This window comes from Varroa jacobsoni, unplaced genomic scaffold, assembly GCF_002532875.2.
Source record: "Varroa jacobsoni isolate VJ856 unplaced genomic scaffold, vjacob_1.0 scaffold_309, whole genome shotgun sequence".
Taxonomy (NCBI): domain Eukaryota; kingdom Metazoa; phylum Arthropoda; class Arachnida; order Mesostigmata; family Varroidae; genus Varroa; species Varroa jacobsoni.
In genome coordinates, this window is record NW_019213211.1 from 62,663 (window position 1) to 82,185 (window position 19,523).

The 19,523-nt window shown below is 40.9% G+C and overlaps 1 long non-coding RNA gene across 7 annotated transcripts in view; it reads right to left on the minus strand.

The window, feature by feature from the left end:
- The window catches only part of LOC111259228 (uncharacterized), a 69,073-nt gene extending 53,019 nt beyond the window's left edge, over positions 1-16,054 (minus strand). Inside the window, exons 1-4 of one of the 7 annotated variants that reach the window (XR_002679520.2) lie at positions 13,975-16,051; positions 13,530-13,754; positions 7,810-7,941; positions 2,631-3,018 (exon numbers count right to left, since the gene is read on the minus strand). This is a non-coding gene — a long non-coding RNA (uncharacterized LOC111259228). Of the gene's footprint in view, positions 1-289; positions 1,584-2,630; positions 3,019-4,876; positions 7,018-7,592; positions 7,942-13,529; positions 13,755-13,974 lie in introns of those variants that run through there. The other 6 variants (XR_002679521.2, XR_015310490.1, XR_002679519.1 and 3 more) reach the window with 6 other exon arrangements.
- Positions 16,055-19,523: the final 3,469 nt, after the last annotated feature.

The window sequence follows — 19,523 nt, forward strand, 5'->3', positions numbered from 1 at the left end:
CTACAGTTGTTACAAAAAAGCTACTCAACAATCAAGCTACCTATTATCGCAAATTTAAAGTGTCAATATTCACTTAGCTGTCCTCAACCCATATGGCTGCTAATATCCGTATCCTTGAAATTCGTCGAATCTTTTTACAGATTCTAGTGGGACCGCCTTGAGGTTGTTCAGCTGATTTAGCCTAGGGGACCGTAATGCTAGTTTACAAAATGAAATTTCAGGTTGATCCTAAATTTTCTGTCGATTGCGAAGGGTTAAGTCGTCAGGCCACACAAAACATCACGTAGCGTTATGCAGAGTTTGAATTTATTATAAACGGGAAATGTGACCGTTTTCCGTGATCAGTAGTTCGTGAAAAAGGATTGTAGCTCTGGACAACCCTTGAACCTCGTTGTAGGACAATAAGTTCATCATTGTACAATTCAACTTACTTTTTAAAGCTGGCAAAATAATCAGACTCGTGACATTTGATATTTATTGGTGAAAATTTAATCAATATGTTTGTATCGATAGTCAGCATCTTCCAAGATAAACAAGGTGAGTACGTTGTTATTGGTTGGATTTTACCGAAAGAAAAATGCATCCTCATTATTAACTTGTAATCGGTTTCGAATGTTGATAAAGTTCCTTGCGATAACTAAAGCTATCGTATGATTGTCAACAGTAGCGGATAGTAGCGCTCCGGTTTACCACTTAACGCCACAGCGCGCTAAGTACAATGGTCGTTATATAAACAGCTTCGTAAGTTATTTCTCACACCTGATGTAATATATGCAGCCATGTAACACGGTACGTTTTCCTTATAGAAAACTGAGGTTGAAAAATGAACCTTCTTTCTAAAATTTGTCGGTAAGATTTTTTTTTTTTGAAATTTTCCCTAACTACAGACAATAAGTAAAGTTTTTGAGCTGCAAGATTAGAGAAGTGGATTTAATGGTAAAGATAGTGCATACGCTGGAGGTGTTCGTAATATCCGGCATCGAAAGCCACCATTTTACATTCGAACCACTGTCTTAATGATCGTAATGTGCGTCATTGAAATTTAGACCCCTGAAGTCACGCTTGAAGAATTCGCGATTCTACATACCTCCGAGCCATAAATTTTCGTAAAGCACTACTTTAGATTATCAATGAATTATAAATTTCATATGTTGATTTAACAAAAAAAACAGTTGCTTTTGTTTAGTATATAACATAATCTGAAAATATCAACAATGAATATTGTTTTGTGACGTAACTGATTTTCCGTCGTGGCAGCTTCTCGATTCGGTATTAGCTTAGTTAAGCTTGGTTTCCTGTAACTAGCGCAATGTAATGCCTCATTATTCCTCCTCTCTTAACTGAATCAACAGCGGTACGACACAACACCCGTCTACGAAAGTTAGCATAAATCATTAGTTCATTGAAATATTGTCTGGTATATGGAACGAACTCTCCTACATAACGCCAATCCACCGCTCCGTTGCATCGCTAGTATTTGGATATTGGAAATGGGCCTGAATCTAGCTTCAGCGGTCGATAGGTCCGCACGTCTTCGACAGTATATTATTGGGCTTGATTCAGGCCGGGAACACGGAGGAGACCTTAAGACAAAGCAGTAACGTTAGTTATATTCGAACATCGTAGGTAGTAACTTCTATAGCAATCGATCTTTTCGTCGATAAATATTCGCTTAGCTATACCGCGTCTGTTTTTCCCCGTTGTTTTTAACACTCCTATTTAAAATAGCAGCGAATAAAAAACACTAATACTCCATTGATAATATGCCACTATTGGCGACATTTACTAGAAAGAACGAAATCAAGGAAAATTGAAGGCCTTGTACCACGCATTTTTCGCGATGGATATGCCAATTAATAAAAGTTCCATTATTGACCTCAGGAAATCGATTTTTTTCTATGGAATCGGTTAAATTGTCAATGCGCGTATGATGTATTCGGTGCCGTCGCCAGTGTCGCGCCACCCAGAGTCACCTCTCTAGTTCTCGTTCAAACGGTTTCTCGGTCGTAAGACGAATTATTTTGAAATCACCCGGGCTGGGTTACCGACTCGTGCCAAAGTATAGTGGATTTCAAGAGTTGGATTGGGAAATCTCTGAAGGTATCTAGCATTATGCCCACTTTTAGACCGGCCCTATACCGACGTTTTAAAGACACCAGCATTTGCTTCTTCCTTGAGAAATCTCTCTATCCGCTTCGCGTAACTATCACAGCTCTCCTTTGCGTCTGCGCTTTGAAACTCCGTGCGTCATCCGCTGCCCTCCAAGCCGAAACGCATGTAACTGCAGACTCAACGTAGTCTACATTTGCCCCGTCAGGGGTGAAACAGAGTGAGGTTAGGCTATGAGCTATCGGAAACCCACTACCTCTATGCACATAAACGTGACAATATAAATTCAGATGTATGTGCAGTGTGCGTGCATACCCTTAGTCACATGAAGCTATATATAGCAGCATTAGTTATGTTTGGACGCCGTCAAGCCAAATGGAGAGGGAACATTTATTGCTACCAAATATAATTAAAGAAGCTTCTGTAACTATACCGACTGATAGAAGAGCCTGTGTATTCCATCTATCGATGTGCGGTTGTAAATACGTCGCCGCAAATACAATGAAAAACAGTTAAACGAATCTGCTTTTAGAACTTCTAGGTAAAACTTTTATTTTCTATGTAATAGCAATACACGCTTTTTATATGCGCAAATCTACAATTGGAACCGTGGAGTTTCTATACCAGCACGAATAAAAACTACCTTAAATCTGTACAGGTATTTACAACCTATGCACAAAATAAAGACTTGACGTAGCTGATCCTCTCAATGGTTTGAGTTTTATGTCCGGTATTGCCGTTTGGCATTCTGTCAAACGGACGGCTGGCCCCCAGTACAAATCGAGCCGTGTGTTTATGCCTGGATGCGAACCTAGACCACAACGTGCCCCTAAGGTTAGCAGGCAAATACATAGTTGATCCTGTAAATTGCACTCTGGAAAGGACTCGCGGTATTTCTCTTTCTTTCTCCTGGAAAAAAACGAACACAAGGGTAACTAATAACTTACATGATGATTTCTCTTTCAAGATAGTTACTACACGTGAAACATACCAGAGATAAGTAGTCCTGTCGCTAGGCGCATGCTTCTTGTATAATACGAAACGTGAATTAATAATAGGCAAAGAATTGCAGCGTCATGTTCTTTCATAAAACAGATACGGATAGGCGTGTATCACTACGATATAGCCTCGTTAGTATCCTTTCGCTCTCCTTGTTCTGTTGGTCGTGTACGTAATGCCGTATGGTGGAAAAATGTTTTCTCGGTCATTTCGCACAGCCGTGCGACAAATCTATCGTTGTTCTTAACATGCATGATGAAAAAATTATACGTTCATTAAGGTATCTCCCGGTCCGGACTGGGCACCGCGTACACTCAAAAAAGATCGGTATAGCTGATCTGGACCACAGCACTCTTAACTAAAAAAATAAAATTGGTGGTGATCTATTCTTTTTCCCAAATAGGTGCGCTTGGACCTGTATGAGACGAGGTGGAAACATCATGGGTACATCCTGCAAAAACCAACTGTACTATTCGTAGACGCAGTATACATGAACCGGTGGAAAAGGTCAAGCCATAACTTAGAGCTATTCTTGTGCTTGATTAAAAATAACTAGTCCTTAAGCAATATTTCATAAACAACTCAGGCACAAGCTTACATACACGTACAATGGCTGAGTTCGTACACGGATAGCTAAGGCCGTACGTGCCAATGTGATGCTATCATCTCAAGAATACTAAATGATCGTTAAATAATAGTTTCTTGTGGATCGTGAGTTATATGACCGCGATTAATATAACTTAATTAACCCAGTAGTGGGCGTCTACAAATCGACTACAATAAAGACGAGTATGATCAGAAGGTCAATGCAGGCAAACGAAACTATGGCATATTGTGAACTCGGTCGAACAGCTTTATGGGAGCCAGGCTATTAGCAGACGCTAAGCGTGAAGGTGCTCTTGCGATAACACGTTTTGCGTTGAGGGTCTGCCATTTGAAATCGTTGTATCTTTATCCATAACAAGATAAAGTTTCCTTATTAGTCTTCACTAATGGGAAAAAAAGAAAACATATTGCCCGAGGCTTCGTTGAACTTGTGTCTTATGTATTAGTTCGTAACACAGTGAATCCAATACAGCTTCTCGCACAATTACGATATGTACGCAGACAATGCTGAATGAGAAGACTCTTCTGCCATTTAGCAAACTTTGTTTGCAACGGCAGCTTAGTGGGGCCTGATTTGCTATGAATGTAATGCCATTGCTCTGCTTCTTCAGCCGATATCCGATCCTTAAGGACTTCTGATAACCGGAAGTCGAAGCTTTCCGTGAGAGATGAACTAAACTGAATACGCGACTCTCTTCAGCATGGAAAAGGACATAGAGGGATGCGCCGCTGTGATTGGCTAAGAAATAGCGCCTTTGGCGTTTCCGGACTTCCTTCCGGTGCATCACTGGTTTCCATGACGCAACATCAGCTCATCTCCGCGTTACACATGGCAAGCGAACGGGAATTCTAGCATTCAGCGTTATGTAAGATTACCGCATCAAATGGCAAAAGGTCTATGATGCGGGTTCTCGCACAGTAGATACTCGCCGTTAACGCTGAAATTACCTACTATAAGTAGTATACACCTATTGAGTGATACAGACAATTCCCAATTGAAATTCTCCTGTAATCTGATTGTGTTAGCCGCAGGAACGTTCCATCCTGCACACTGTTTAATAATATCGCGAAATATAAAAAAACAAACTAATGATAATAGTTATAATGACGAAAACCAACGTTTACATGAATAGGACATGAACTAAGAGGTTAATTACCTAAGGGAAGTTCAAAGTTTCCTCACTAACTACGATGACGATGGCAGTTTTCTTGATAAATATAACCGCAAAGGCAACTATCGATCGCAATATCTTTGATATCTATTACCGATTAATAGAAAATACTCAGTTTAGATTTGTCGAGGTATTTTTTTCCCTGTGATGGCAGTTATGATCGAAGATATCATTCGATTTATACTCCATATATATTTAGATTTATTTTAAGAAGGCTTAAGCTTCTTAGCTAACCTGCTTTAACGTAAACCTATTTGCTTGAATTACTAATTCTAAAACTGATCGATTCTATGGGCTAACTTCGCAGTAAAAGTTTAGTCGTACGTCACTTCGTTTGCGGTACAAAATGAAGAACCAATATGAGGAATGGTACCTCGTAGTGCCTGAACTTCCCAACCCATTTCACGGGCGTAATTTTCCCTATCACGCGATTTTTCACTATTCAAAAATCACATAATATGTTTAGACGAGCGCCGGTACTATCACTTTAAAATAGGGGTAGACTCTGTTGAGTAACGTCCGTTTGCTGCTGCTGATGTGGGTACACGTGCGGGTACAGATTAAATTAATATACCTGATATCAGCACACCGCGGCGCAACAATGGCCCACAGCTCAAGACGGCCTGTGATCATGCTGTCTGCATTTTCAGATGTTGTTTCTAATTTTTGATTTCAAAAATGGCGCTCTTCGGTTTCGTTTTCTTTCTCCCTATCTGCATCCAGCCACAGCCAGAGCCGCCAGCTGTAACATTGTCACTGTACGCGTTTTGTGAATAAGTAGAGGGGATTACGAATTGCCCGAACAACTAACTGATACGAACTTTTTATCAATCGACTAACAAATATCATTGCCCCGCTGATAATAACGTCATAAATACAGTTTACTGCAACATGATTAGAGGACGCTCCAGCGGAAGGGGCAAGGCGCCTCAGTCATCGGCGATATGAAGACAGTGCCAGATAATCAGAATTCGAATTTTTATTTCTTCTTATTATTCTATTGTTTTTAAATGACACGCAATAGGAAATCATTACGAGATTGGCCTAATTCATTGTATACAGAAGAGTTAGTTGTAGCAAAAAGGGGCCTTACTTGCTCAGTTTTATAAAAGACCCAAGTAATTCGCCTAGTCCCTTAGAAAGACAATTCAAAAATGGGTCAGTTATGTTACTGTGAAGTACGGCATGCTCAGCTTCTGGATGAGAAAATAAAACTCTTTTTGAGATAAAGCAAGAACTATATTGATGGCTGACTTTGGTAATATTATTTCTATGATGGGTTTATCTCCGAATAGCGAATTCGTTTAAGGTAGAATATATTCAAGATTCGTTTACGATATCAGCCGAACGTTGCGTTTTCATTCGTCTTTAAGTTGTGTTTACGGCACGATCGATTCAATTCTTTCAAGTGTAATAGATAAAGTACCATTAGTTAAATAATACAGTTCCCTATTTATTCACCTGCTGTTTATCGGCGTTCCGAAGACTAACAGAAAAGAAGGGCAAAAATAGAAGAGCACCAGAATAGATTACCATCAACGGGTCTAAAGTGGTTTAACGTTTCGCCAGAACCATATTCTAAAACCGTTCACTGTTCCCTGCCTGTGCCCTTTGACTCAGTGATCTATCCTGGATCGAGCTGAACGACGAGGCTGTGAAAGCGGTTACCGGTACTACAAGGCTCACTGGAGTTATAGCGGAAGACATGCCTATATGTCTCCCTCCAATGTTATCGAACGTGACTCCCTAAACCCATCTGGAAGCGCTGTGAAAAAGTCTCTCGTCAAATTTAAGTACACTATAACACATACACACACACACACACACGCATGCACACTTCTCGCCGATTCACATGTGTGCGCATCATTTAGATAGAAAGGGTATGTGCCGTTGTGTGTGTGTCTGTATTTCTAGAAGCACACACCGATAGGGTGCGCCAAGAAGGATAGAAAAGAAGGAAGAAGAAAATGACGGCGAAAAATTTTCCAAACGCTCCCAAGAGTCACTTAATAGTTTCATCGAAGAATGACGCTGTCGGGTGTCGATACGGTCCGCATTCTGTCACATCGACCGGGCTATCGTTCAGAGGGGCCCATTCAAATAGCAAAGTGAACTTCGCGGCGTAGAACAGCTAATAGAAGTATAAGAAAAGAGAAGATCGGATTAATACATGTTCAGCATCGGCATAAGTAAAAACGAAGCTATTGCTTCGATGTAGACCTAGAGTTAAGAAAATCTCTTTGGCATTACTTGTCAAAAGTAATTTGTTCTAAAAGGTGTTCAACATACATGACCAATTAAAAATATCGTAACACACGGTATTACATATTTTCCACCCAATTATTATAGCATTGGAAAAACAGACGTTTTGCCTTGTACTATGTTTCATAATGACACATGAATAAATATCTAAGGTATTTATGCAAAAAATTTGGTGTGCATATGAAATAGGAAGACAGTTCCCTAAAATACTGTGCAAAAATATGCTACTTTGCAGGATTTGGAGAGAAATTTCCGGGTCAGAACCCGGGCTTCCCTCCAATTGTGCGGTCACCGATACTGCTATGATGAAATTTCGATAGAAATACAGGCTGGAGACCAACGTTGTTCACAGTAGGGGGAAATAGCTTTCCTATTAAGAAATATAACAAGTTAAAAGTTCAAGTTGAAAAACCTGGATTTCACTTTCATAGGAAGTGCAGCATTTGATCTGCAGGCACTCTTCCTAGCTTTAGATGACATTGAAAACTTTAGATAAAAACCAAATCTTGAATATAGATTAAAAAGATAGTCTTCCGTGAGGACCGTTTCACATTTGCTTTTATGAACGCTGCGTTTCACTACATCGCCTGAAGAAAATCGTCATATGTGCAAATAATTTCTCCTTTTATCCATCGCTTGACCAGTTCATCGTTAGCCATACCAATTCCTTCGAGCTTCATGTCCCGTCAATCATTCCACAGACAGTTGGTTCTCAGCACGAAACGGAGTCCGTCTATGGCCGGGTTCGAACCTAGACCACAACGTGTTTCGCTACTAAGCTATTACGGGGTCCCTACAATACAACAACAACAACCAGCTCCAATTAGCGTACAGACAACATGGCGTAATAGCCACTAGCCAGTGAAAAGCAACTTCCACTTTACAGAACTTTAAGAAAACTTCCTACGGAACATTACATGGTAGAAGGCGAAATGAACGAGCCTTAAAAGCGAATATCTAGACGATAGGCTATTGATGTCAAATCAGTACGTTTGATATCTGTCTCGGTAAATTCAGCTGTTGATATTATAATCCAAGTACAACCATTAGTGTAACAGGGTTGGGATAACAGCCAAGGGACCGAAAGTTAGTCAAAATACTTTTTGAAATACAAAAGAGAAATGCTTGATAGTGAAACCGTTGATTTCAGCTTCAAGTGATTCCTATCAATGTAAAGGTTTTATCTGCTTCTATAGACATATATTATATATATAGAGAGATCAGGCTGAATAAGGTAATCACGAATATTGACTTGAAATAAAAAAGGGTAAAGTTTTTTAAAAAAAAAAAAACAGCGGACCCGTTATCGATCTATCGGGTCTGGAGGACATCTTCTCTACCGACATGATAGATCCGTACTATCATCATGTATAGTTTTTCTGTTGTCGTTTATTAGCCGCAGACGTATTATGTAACTGGTCTCTATAAGAAGACTCAAAGAACAGAGAAACTGTATACGATTGCAGATTCTCTAGGGAAAGATCTAACTAAAGCCTATCGCTTTTTGCTTCAAACTATACTTTTGTTGCTGATACTTCCAAGAGTGTTTTTAATATACACGTACATTAGTCGATGCGAATGGGTGCCACAAATAAGCAAGGACTATCATTATCTTCTTGAATTCCCTTGAGTTCAATCTTTTTTTTTTTTTTTCTCTGATTCTCTTGCCTCGTACTAATCTGTTTCGTAGCACCGGTACAATACTATCCTATAAGCACATGAACGAAGCGCTTAGTTTCAAGTTCAGTTTAAAAAGCTGGAAATCGTCCTTTAAATAGATACGCATTATGGGTGAATGCTAGGTTAGGCAGGCTATATATATATATATATATATATATATATATATATATACTTTTTGCAAAAGACTCTTTGTGCATCAACGCCAACAATAAATAGAGAACGATAACGACCATTTAAGACACGGTTACAATGATAAAAAATATTATCAAAAAAACAGTTTCGTAACCGCAGTGTACGTAATAATCTCGTTATGCATGTTGGCGTACTGCGTAAGCCTATCTAATACAAACTTAATGATAAAACCGCACAATAAAAAAAATACTTTATCAAATATAAGATATTGCACCTTATCAATATTCGCTGCACAGATCGTGGCTAAGCCGTTACTCGTGGGGCGTGATTTAGAGCCCACTGGTATCGAGGGGCGTGCAAAGAGAACGATCAGATTTGTACGCAGTTAAGATGTTGTGGTCTTAGACAAGAGCTTTAATCAGGTTCTATGCGACAACAAAATCGTTGAAGGATTATCTAGTGCACACAAACAAGGCCAATATTCATTATTAGGAAGTTTATTACGGGCGGATTTAGCATTTATCATGCCAAAAAAGTAAAGGCGCTGCGGCCGTTTTAGATCACACACGCACAATTATTGCGCTGCGCCTCCCTCACCCTCAATGTTTATTTCTCATGCCAACCTTGCAGAACGCCCATCTGATTTTTTTGGCGCACATATTTAAACTAGATAAAGAAATTCTATTTTGCATTGGTCTCCTAACAAAAAACCCTTTCTAAACATGATTTAATATGCCAACTTTCAGAACATTTTTAAACATCTGTATCGAATACAAGGTGGAGTGATGTAAATAAACTATCATGTATGTATTTTTGTTATTCCAGTGTCAAGATTTACTCGCTCATTTCGAATATGATGTGCAGCTTATCCAAAACGTAAAATATACTATGTTTACTATGGAAAGCCAATGGCAAAATTAGTCACTTTCGGCCGTTTAAAAGGTATTATATAAACCGAACGCAGTTCTTCAATGGACCATAAAGGAGACAAAATGGCAGGTGCAACTTAAGAATTTGTTTAACTTGAAAAATTCTTTAGCGTTTGTGTATTAAGTCAATTTGTGTTCGAATGTGGGGGATTTAATATCTCTGCTACAATAGACAATGTCCGCACGTACCGTCTATATTTGTAGTAATGAGAGTGTCTTTTCTACCTGATTCAAAACTAATATGTCCGCCACTTACATTCAACGTATTTTGCAATCAAGCCATGCTTTTTTGGCGGACTGGTGACCCTAAGGCCATTATCTTCGTTAAATGATCCTGTAAAATTTAGAACCCAGCAAAGGCCGGAAAAGCAGAACCTAGCGAGGACGGTGCTGCTAACTACGGGTCTAGACGGGTCAAGAAGAGAACAGCGACGATTTTTCCGAGGACATTCTAAGCGCATATACAAATAAAGCTATTAGTCGTCCCGACAATAACCCACGTAAGCAAACAATATGCTGCCCCGCAAATACGAGCCCAATTTACAAAGCACACGCTTCCTCACTAGAGGGAATAATGCATTTCGTCTGTTCGCTTTTGCCCAACTCGTCGTCTATGCCTTGCTAAGTGCTATCTAGGTATTTAGAATGGACCCGCCGGAAATGCGGAGCTGAATCTATGTGTTTATAAAATGATATTTTGTCAAAATGCGTAATAACTGCTCGTAGACAACTGCCGTCATATTTGATATGTTCATATCGATATTCAATTTTGATACACTCTTAGACGCATCAGTGTTTACAGGAACAGATTTTATTACAAAAACCTAAATTGCCTATTGTTAGTATTCGACCCTTTTATATCAAATCGATCATAGATTAGCCTAAGTAGCCTTCGATAAACATCACCGATCCTCGCGCCGGTTGAAGTCTGCTGATACAGTTTTGAAATAATCTACACTTTGTTGCATTTAGGGCATTGAAGACTTCGGCGATCTTAGATAGAAGCCATCTGCTATTGCCTTCTACCGCTGTGTTGAGAACAAATATGTTCCCTTTTGCCGCTTGCGGAACAAGCTACCATCTGCTAGGCTGGCTGAAAGCCGAAGCAGACTACCCCGCAACCTGACACACGTCGCTCGAAAGAGCGCGCTAGAGAACGGGACCACTATGTGCATGGCACTGGAGTTTATGTGTTACAGGATCCAAAAGGAAGACGCGCGAAAGCAGAGTTGCAGGGAAAAGGCACAGAAGAGCCGAAAAGCGAGACCTGCCCCGTACGTACAGCGAACAAATCATGTCTTCTAGGCCGGCAGAACACCAGTGGCCGAGCACAAAGGTTGCTGGAAAGTGAAAGCCTCTGCATGGAAGGCGCTTCTACTTGCTCATAGTGGTGTCGAGGTCAAACCTACCTGCAAGTGTACATGTGTGTGTCTATGTCTCAGTGAGAAAAGTGTATCTGAAACCTGGTCAAGTGTGTGCTTTCGTGGCTGACTGCGTGCTAGATAGTAACGTTTTGCACTACCATCCCGTTGTTGTTGTTGCCGGCACCAACTCATCTACCAAAACGTAACCCATGGTACGGACGACACGCACACCAGGGCTGCTAAATAGGGTACGTCACTTGGGTTTCTCTCGGCGCCGGAATAAGCCAAGAGAGGAAGCCGTGGCCGACAACGTCGCTGAAGACGATCACACAGAGGGTAAAAAAAAACGCGATGGTGACGGTAGCAGCGGCTGCTGCGAACAGCGTGATTCTGTGACGGACGGGGTAATTTGCGCTTGTGCTTTCTCGTACTGCTACTGCCGTTTTCCACATTGGTTGCCATTTCCGTCACACTGCGCCTCATAATAATAATAATAATTGTAGCTTTAACGTAGACAGGGATACACAGAATTGCTGCTGGCGCCATTTGTAGTTCTTCGTTGAAGGTAGTTTACGTAGCCAGTTACTACGCACTAACTTCTGACAATGATCGGTGTAGTGAAGTGCTATAGCTACCGTGTTCTTCAACGGAATCTGCTTAACAAATTACAGACTTGCGACTAGACATGCTGTGTTTTTGAATATCGTAAACATTGCACATTGCTCAATTTTTCTATCAACCTACACATGGATACTAGGGGTAAACGTTGGGTTACCTAATTTGTACTTAGTTCGGAATTGCTCAAAACGCTCTACGGTTTACGTGGATGGCTTGGTCTTCTTTTCACGAACAATTGATTGAGTTGATCACGACAACAATTATCCTTCAGCCGACCTAAGCCTCTATAGACAAAACAATGCATTGTTGTTAATAAAAAACAAACTGTATAATTGTATTGTTTCGAGGTGTACAAACATTCAGTACAAACATAAATGACACCCAGTCAGCAAGTCAGACCTCACAAATCAGTTGTTTAACGCTTATTCATACTAATTCGCTTTTTTAGGCTTCTTCCTAGCAGATGCACGCGCCCATAACGATGTTCGGGGTTCATTGTTTAGCAAATAAAGGCCTTATTGACACAACGCATCTGAGCGGGTCCTGTACGAAGGAAGGAAGGAAGAAAGAGGTCGAAATGATGACGAGTAGAGTTCGTTCAGGTAAAAACAGATGATGCATGGCGTCTAGCAAGTCGATGTCTGGCAATTTCAGAGGTACGCCACAGTATCGTAGTATCAAAGGAGCAACGGTACACAAATTGAGCATAGGAGGTGGGTAATTACACTCGAGTGCTGCGCTTGTTGGTACCTTTGCTCTCCAGTAGTTTCAGTATTACAGCTGTACAATAGCAAGATGAGTCATTCAGCGGTTCGATTACCCTAATTGAAGTTATAGTGTAAGGGAACTGCAGGACACTTAATAGGTACTATTCATCTCTTTCGTGATTGTATCGATTCAACTGAAAGCTAGAGACGTCCACAGGTTTCGGATCCTACGAAAAACTTCGCGTGAACTTAGCAGCGATAAGCAACGTCTGCTAGAAGTAGGTGCGGGACGCAACAATCAACTAGTATTTATGCCAGAATTCCCCTTCCTTCGTGAATACTGAAACTGGTAGCATGAGATAGCTCAAGTATAGTCGCAGTGTTTTTTTAGTTCGTTGCAATGATCGTTTATACCATCAATAGCCTGCATCTATATAAACGTCACGAAGTGCACAGCTTTAGAATGATCCTGTTTGCGTCTCCTGCTTTTGTGTTCCTAAGTGTTTTATAATATATTGCATAGTTTTAGTTTTTCAGATTCTGCCCTGTTTTTGAGTAATATTTAAATACCAGTCTCTACTCTTGTTATCATCCCCCTCTGTTCGTCCCGCTTACTCCCGGCTTTAGCAAGCTTTCCGTTTGGCAGATCCTCATGAACAATTCGCTTCATCCGGCGAGCCCGGCCCGTTCCTACCAAAGAACAGCCTCAGCCCCGAAGGATCTGAAGACCGCAACGATATCTCCTTACTTCGTAGTGCGACAGGAGTGATAGAAAAGATGGTCGATCAAAGGCGATGTCAAATATTCTCTCTCTTCCATAAACGATCACCAAGCCATCGTCGTCGACACCACTGCGATGGCATAATTATTCAATATAAGTGAGTACGACGATGCTGATGATGATGATAATTATGATACTGCTGCTGATTAAATTTTTCGCATTCCACTTACCTCCAGATCTGCTTATCCGGAGTCTTGTCAAAGGCCGTCCAATTTTGCTTCATCCTTTACTATGTCACTTCCCTGAGCAGCAGCGCGATCAGCTCTTGGCCGCGTCGGAGGCCATACGACGGTCGTCCTGTTATGCCCTAAACGGTGGTTTTTTTGGGGGGAGGGAGGGGGGACACCGACGAAATCGCCATAATATGAGATAGGGAAACCGTTAGAGGACGACGCCTACAAAAGTAAGAGATGGAGGTAAACAATAAGGAAAGAATTCATTCGAATCAAAGTCTCGAATGCCGGATAATTTCTGAGTAAGGTTTTGATGACTGAAGCGATGAAAAGTGCATTATAACAATTGCTTTCGCTGGTTGAACGAAGAAAGATACTATTTAGAAAAAATGAAGCTTCATAAATTTTATTTCCTAAAAAAGGACAGACGAAACATCCTTACCTGACATACACCAGATGATTTGGACTAGAGCCCATTTAAGTATCTTGTGACATATTCCACAAGTGACCATAGTATTACACGAAATACAGCAGGCAAAATTTCTCGTTAACGTAGCCTTTTTTTAAAAGGAAAACGAATAATTCTAACTCGTCCTGGACCCGCTAAATTGTCGCTAACACGATTGATGCAAAAGCCGTCTGGTTGGCACGTTTCCACTTGCGTTCACGAGACGAATACGACGTACGAAACATGTTACGTACATGCCTAACAATCCGAGTCACAGATTTCGCTAGACCCACGTATTCCCAGTCATTTAGTCACATCGTTTTTGCTGTTCATGAGGGTATAACCTTGTGATCGAATTTCGAGCTGAGCGTATCTGAAAGGAATGATCTACCCAATCCACCATCTTCTAGATTGGACCTTTCTTATGAACGGTATATTTTAAGCAGACGGATTAGACACAACTAAAACGACGGGTTCCAGTACCGTTGGGACGAGCCCGTTAATATCACTAACACAACCGCTACAGATTAGATGGGTTTCGTCCATCGTCTGCCCCTTATTCTCTATCTCTGGACTGTTTGAAGTGCGCCGTGCTGATAATAACACCAGCAGTAGTGATCAAGCGCGGCAGTAGGCGTCACGGTGGCCACGGCGGCGGCGGCGGCGGCGGCCGTGAATTAGACAAGCGAGATCGTTTACAAAACCGAGAAAGAGGTTGAGATAAAGAGCGAGAGGCTTTGTATGTGAGCGTATGCGCACGTATACGGGAGCTTTAAGCATGAGACCGAGTAGGTTACGCAGAGCAACTCTTGCGGGTGAGGTTCAGGCTGATTCAGGCCATTACTCCACATTCACAGCCTGCCACAAATAGTTCAGCCGACGTGCGAGGCTGCTCGACTAAGCTGTGTTTAAAATTTTATTGAACCATCATCATCATTAGTATCATCTCGCACTGTCACGCGGAGGTCGACGATGCAGGGAACAGGACGCCTTTTATTATATACGAGTAAAATGCCACGGGGCTATAGTATTTGCTACAATGGTACTATGAGCTGTTTTCACTCTTTCTATTGTTCTCATTAACAGAGAGACAGTAGAAGATTCACATGTAATAGTGTAACGCCATTGACGCACAGCCACCAGATTATTCTGTGGTGGCCTAGAGGTAATTAATGCAGTTTCGAAAAACGGGACTTCCGCCAAGCGAATGCTTTTCAGCCACGCAGTAATCGGCCTGCTGACTTTGTAGGTCGGCGTGAAATATGCTCGCGGGCTCTGACAACATTGTCTCGGTGAAGTATTCCATCAATGAGACTTCATAGGTAGTAGGTAAAAAAAGAACGTAGAACATAGCAGAGCCGGTAACGCAGGCGAGTAGCACAGACCATTGCTTTGTTCTAAGCAAGAACCATTTTATAGTTGCAACCTTACTGCCTTAGCTTAACACTTGGATTCTGGATTAGAGTTTTCCAAGGCCATTTTGGAATATATGTAAAAAGCCTACAAACGAATTTAGCTCATAATTTTCACATGACTAACTATTTCATCTGTTTCGGCTAAGCTCTACGCTCGTGTCACGGTTAGCCTTAATCACAGATCAAATGTTTCTGCTGATCCCCGCTGACAGAAGGTATAAAACGCCGCACTTTAATCCTCTAGAAGTGTTCAGCTCAATAAACGCAGTATGTGGCCCAGTGGCGTCAGTACTTCTCTTAAGATGCGTGATCAGAGTGATCAGGCATAAACTTTCTATTCAGATCACAGGAGGTGCTCGAAATAGTGGCTGCTAGTCGAGATGGACGATCGATGTCAAGAAAAAAACAATAATAGGCCGTTTCGAAGATACCACGTATTTGTAACTAGTAATAGTTCTATTGATGAAAAGGACCCTTGCCAACGGCAAAACGAGTTTTACAGACGCGACTTTCCAGTCGTCCGTATCTCAGGAACAATCTCAAAAAGATCCGATATATATTACCCTTTCTTCGTCCGTGTCGAACACTGTGTTTATACTTGCTATGATTTCAACAGATAGCCTTGATAAGAGATTCAATGTTCTTCAACTTCTGTGAAAACACTCGATTGTCAAATAAAGTTTGTTTGAAAGTTTTCTTAGCCCTATTGGCTTGATTTAAACGAAATAGAACATTCTTATAAATAGTCTTACATAGATACCTTTGAGTCTTCGACGAGAAACGTTTTCAAGCGTTTTCATTTTGGAACAGAAAAATACATAACCTGCTAGTTGCATGATCATACCTTTTTATATCAGTTTTTTTGCGCTCGTTTTTAGAGGCGGTATTTTCCAAGCCGTCTTTTTCCACATATTCGAATTTTTAGCGGTAAAATGAAAGGCGACGCTTCACAGCCCTATAACAAGGAATGCTTCGCTTGCTGAGCTCTACCACAGGTCTAAAGATCGACCACGAATTTCGAAACACCCTGTAACATGTGTTGAAAGAAAATGGTGTTGTATTGTAAACCGATTATCCGGACAATTCGCTTATCGGTATTTGCTGCATCTGTCATATGTAGTCAGGACGGCACAGGTAAGCTACTGCTGATGACGAAAGACAAACTCAACCTTCGGCCTTTGAGCGCGCAAAAAGTTAAACTTTCGTCGTTTCACAACAATTTTCTCGCTCACGAATTCACGGAAACAGTTTCAAATAAATTAGGTAGCCCTTCGTTGACTTCCTTTCAATGCTATCAGGTATTGGAAACCAATAGTCACTTTTAGCTATTTGGTGTCCCTACCTATCTGGAATTGTGGGAAATTTAATGTGAGTTTGCGCTAGACCAAAGCCGCTTTACTTAATAGTCAACGTCAAATGCCATCAGAACCATCGAGACCTATCAGAACACTAACAATCTTCATATTGCCGGTATCCAAACTACACTGTCGATAGATCCTAAAATCTTGGAACAGTCCGGATATGTTGAGAAAACCTTCAGCAGTATCTGGTCAGTACAATAGAATGGCTGCGATCTTATCTTCAATCGCTAGAAACCACGAATCTTCTAGAACTTCGTCACTATTTTCGTGTATTTCTCAGAAGCAGTTTACCAAATTTCAGTTCCAATGTGCGTCCATGTTTGAGATTTTAGTGTATATAGCAGAGGGTAGAATTTTTTGATCTTTGAAAGAGATGGTTAGAACGCAAGCTCACATTATTCTATAAGGTTCAGCGAGAAACACACTACAAAATTGATGGTTTAGTTAGCGTAAAGAGAGAGATGCTGCTATTTACCGTAAACCTATTGTTCGTGACTACACACTTATGCCTCTTCGTTAGGGCCAGAGCCACAGGTATTGACTACGATGTAGACATTGACATTATCAGGAAGCAGGCACCCAAAACAGGCGTGTGTCCATGTTTAGCGTTGCACGAATATGCAACAAACTTGGACGACAGATATATTTTTCAAGCATGAAAGTCGTGCACGTTAACCAGGTTAAGCACGGATTATAGCCCTGAATTGGCCAGCTTATGGGGCGAGCCAAGCATACTGTTGACACATTGTCACAATGTCTTGTAGATCAAATACATTGTATCATATCTCAACAGCTGTAGTTAGAGTGCTTGAATAGCTAATGCTTAATAAGACAATACTGGTATATTAAATATTCCGCCACACAAAGTCAATTGACGTTTGGCTTTTTCTATCGGTGGATGTCGAGCGTATCGGTAGGTGTCGGCCATAAGAAGGATCAATAAAATGCCTTCAGCTACCCCAATCGAGTCCAGCATCGAACAGGAGTGTTAGATTTAGTTTCCGATTAGTAACTACTGTTCCACTTTTTTTTTTTTAAATTTGTTTCTCTTTGATATCGATGAATCAATATGAATTGAATAAATGGAAACCATTAATACTTAGACTGAAGATGTCCAAACGTGCGGCGATATCCTCCAAATCTAACTAGATAGACAACTGGGTTTACGATCCAGCCTGAGAGAAAATCACTCAGACAGCGCCGACGACAGCTATCTAGCGATGAACGCTAGAAGTAATTTGTCAGCCGGAGAAATTTTCCGACTTACACGAACCGCTGCTACACATTCGGATCTATCAGTGTACCCGTGGTGCTAGCGTTTCTATCGCACAATATAAAACAAGGCATCAGTCTATTACGCCAAACGTTTCTGCATAAAATTCAGATCACTTAATAACGTTATATTATACACTTTCAGTTATGACGATTTTGATGTTGGTTTTCCATCATTACAGCTGATATGAGACCCAGCGTAATTGCTATTTTCTGAGACGTTTCGCCGTTTACGACGTATAGAACCCGCCAGATAACACTGTCCAGCGAAACTGTGAACAGTCCATTGTCAATGTATTGTGTTGGAGTTCTACAATCTAAATATATGGCTATCACACGCCAAAGCTTTTCACAGGAATCGTTTACATGATTACGACTGTTCATGTGACTTTGTTTTGAGCCCAATTCGGCTATAAATCCCTCGTCTAAAGGAAGATCCGTCAGTCTTCGTCAGGCACGTGCGAGAAGAAATGGATTTTAGGATTAAATTTCGATGCGACGTCGGCCGTCTTAGAGAAGCTTCCTGATAAAGGACTAGAAGTAGTAATCGAATTAGAAAAAAAAACTCGGTTTTGGTTCAGAACTGGCGCATTATCAATTAGGAGAAATTGGTTTGAGCTCGTAAGTGACCCTCCAGTACAGAAGAATGGTGTGTTTTAATGAAAAAAAAAACTGGTACTAATGAACACATATTTATTATATGGCTGGATATGCTTAAAGAGATAGACACGATGTTATTCTATCCCTTGCTTGTGCACGTTTTCTTGTGTTAGTTCGACTCAGGCCAACAATCGATGAAGAGCTACACCTTAGCCACATTTATCTACTTCCTACAGCGAACATCTACCTTCGGTTAAGATACACTTTTATCATCACTCAAATGTTCCAGCATGAGACTGCAAACGTTACGTTTTTACCAAGCGAGAAGAATCACAGAAAAGGCTTTAAGCTTAGCAGCAATGCCTCGTTTAACCTCGGTACGCTATTTCTTAGCTTCCCCGTAAGTATCGGTAATAATACACAAAAATTGGCCTTGTATGATCCCCAGAGTATTTATTAACCAGGACCGTGTTTATTCTATCTAATCTGTAAAAATATTCGACTTCAGTTGACGTTCGATTAATATCTAAGAACCTGTCGCACCATTTCCCCCTAAAGCTGTTTGATCCCACCTGCTGCTCAATGCTGTTTGTTGTAAACGGGTCGCTCGCCTATGCAGGCGTATAGTTGGACGGCAAATATAACACGTTGCCCTTGACCTTTTTTCTTACCGTTAACCCTACTTTATCTTGCCTGATATAAAAAGGAATTGGAGTGTACGAATCTCAAACCTCCAGCGTTATCGCCATGCCTTTTCAGTGGATTTATGCAGCATCTGTTCATCTTGAACTTCTAGGCTAAAGTGCGCTATTACAAATCCAATCGTGTCTTTCAACATCGACGTCTAAACGAGATTCAATACAAAACGGTATCCTGTATGCATCAGGGTGCGTTT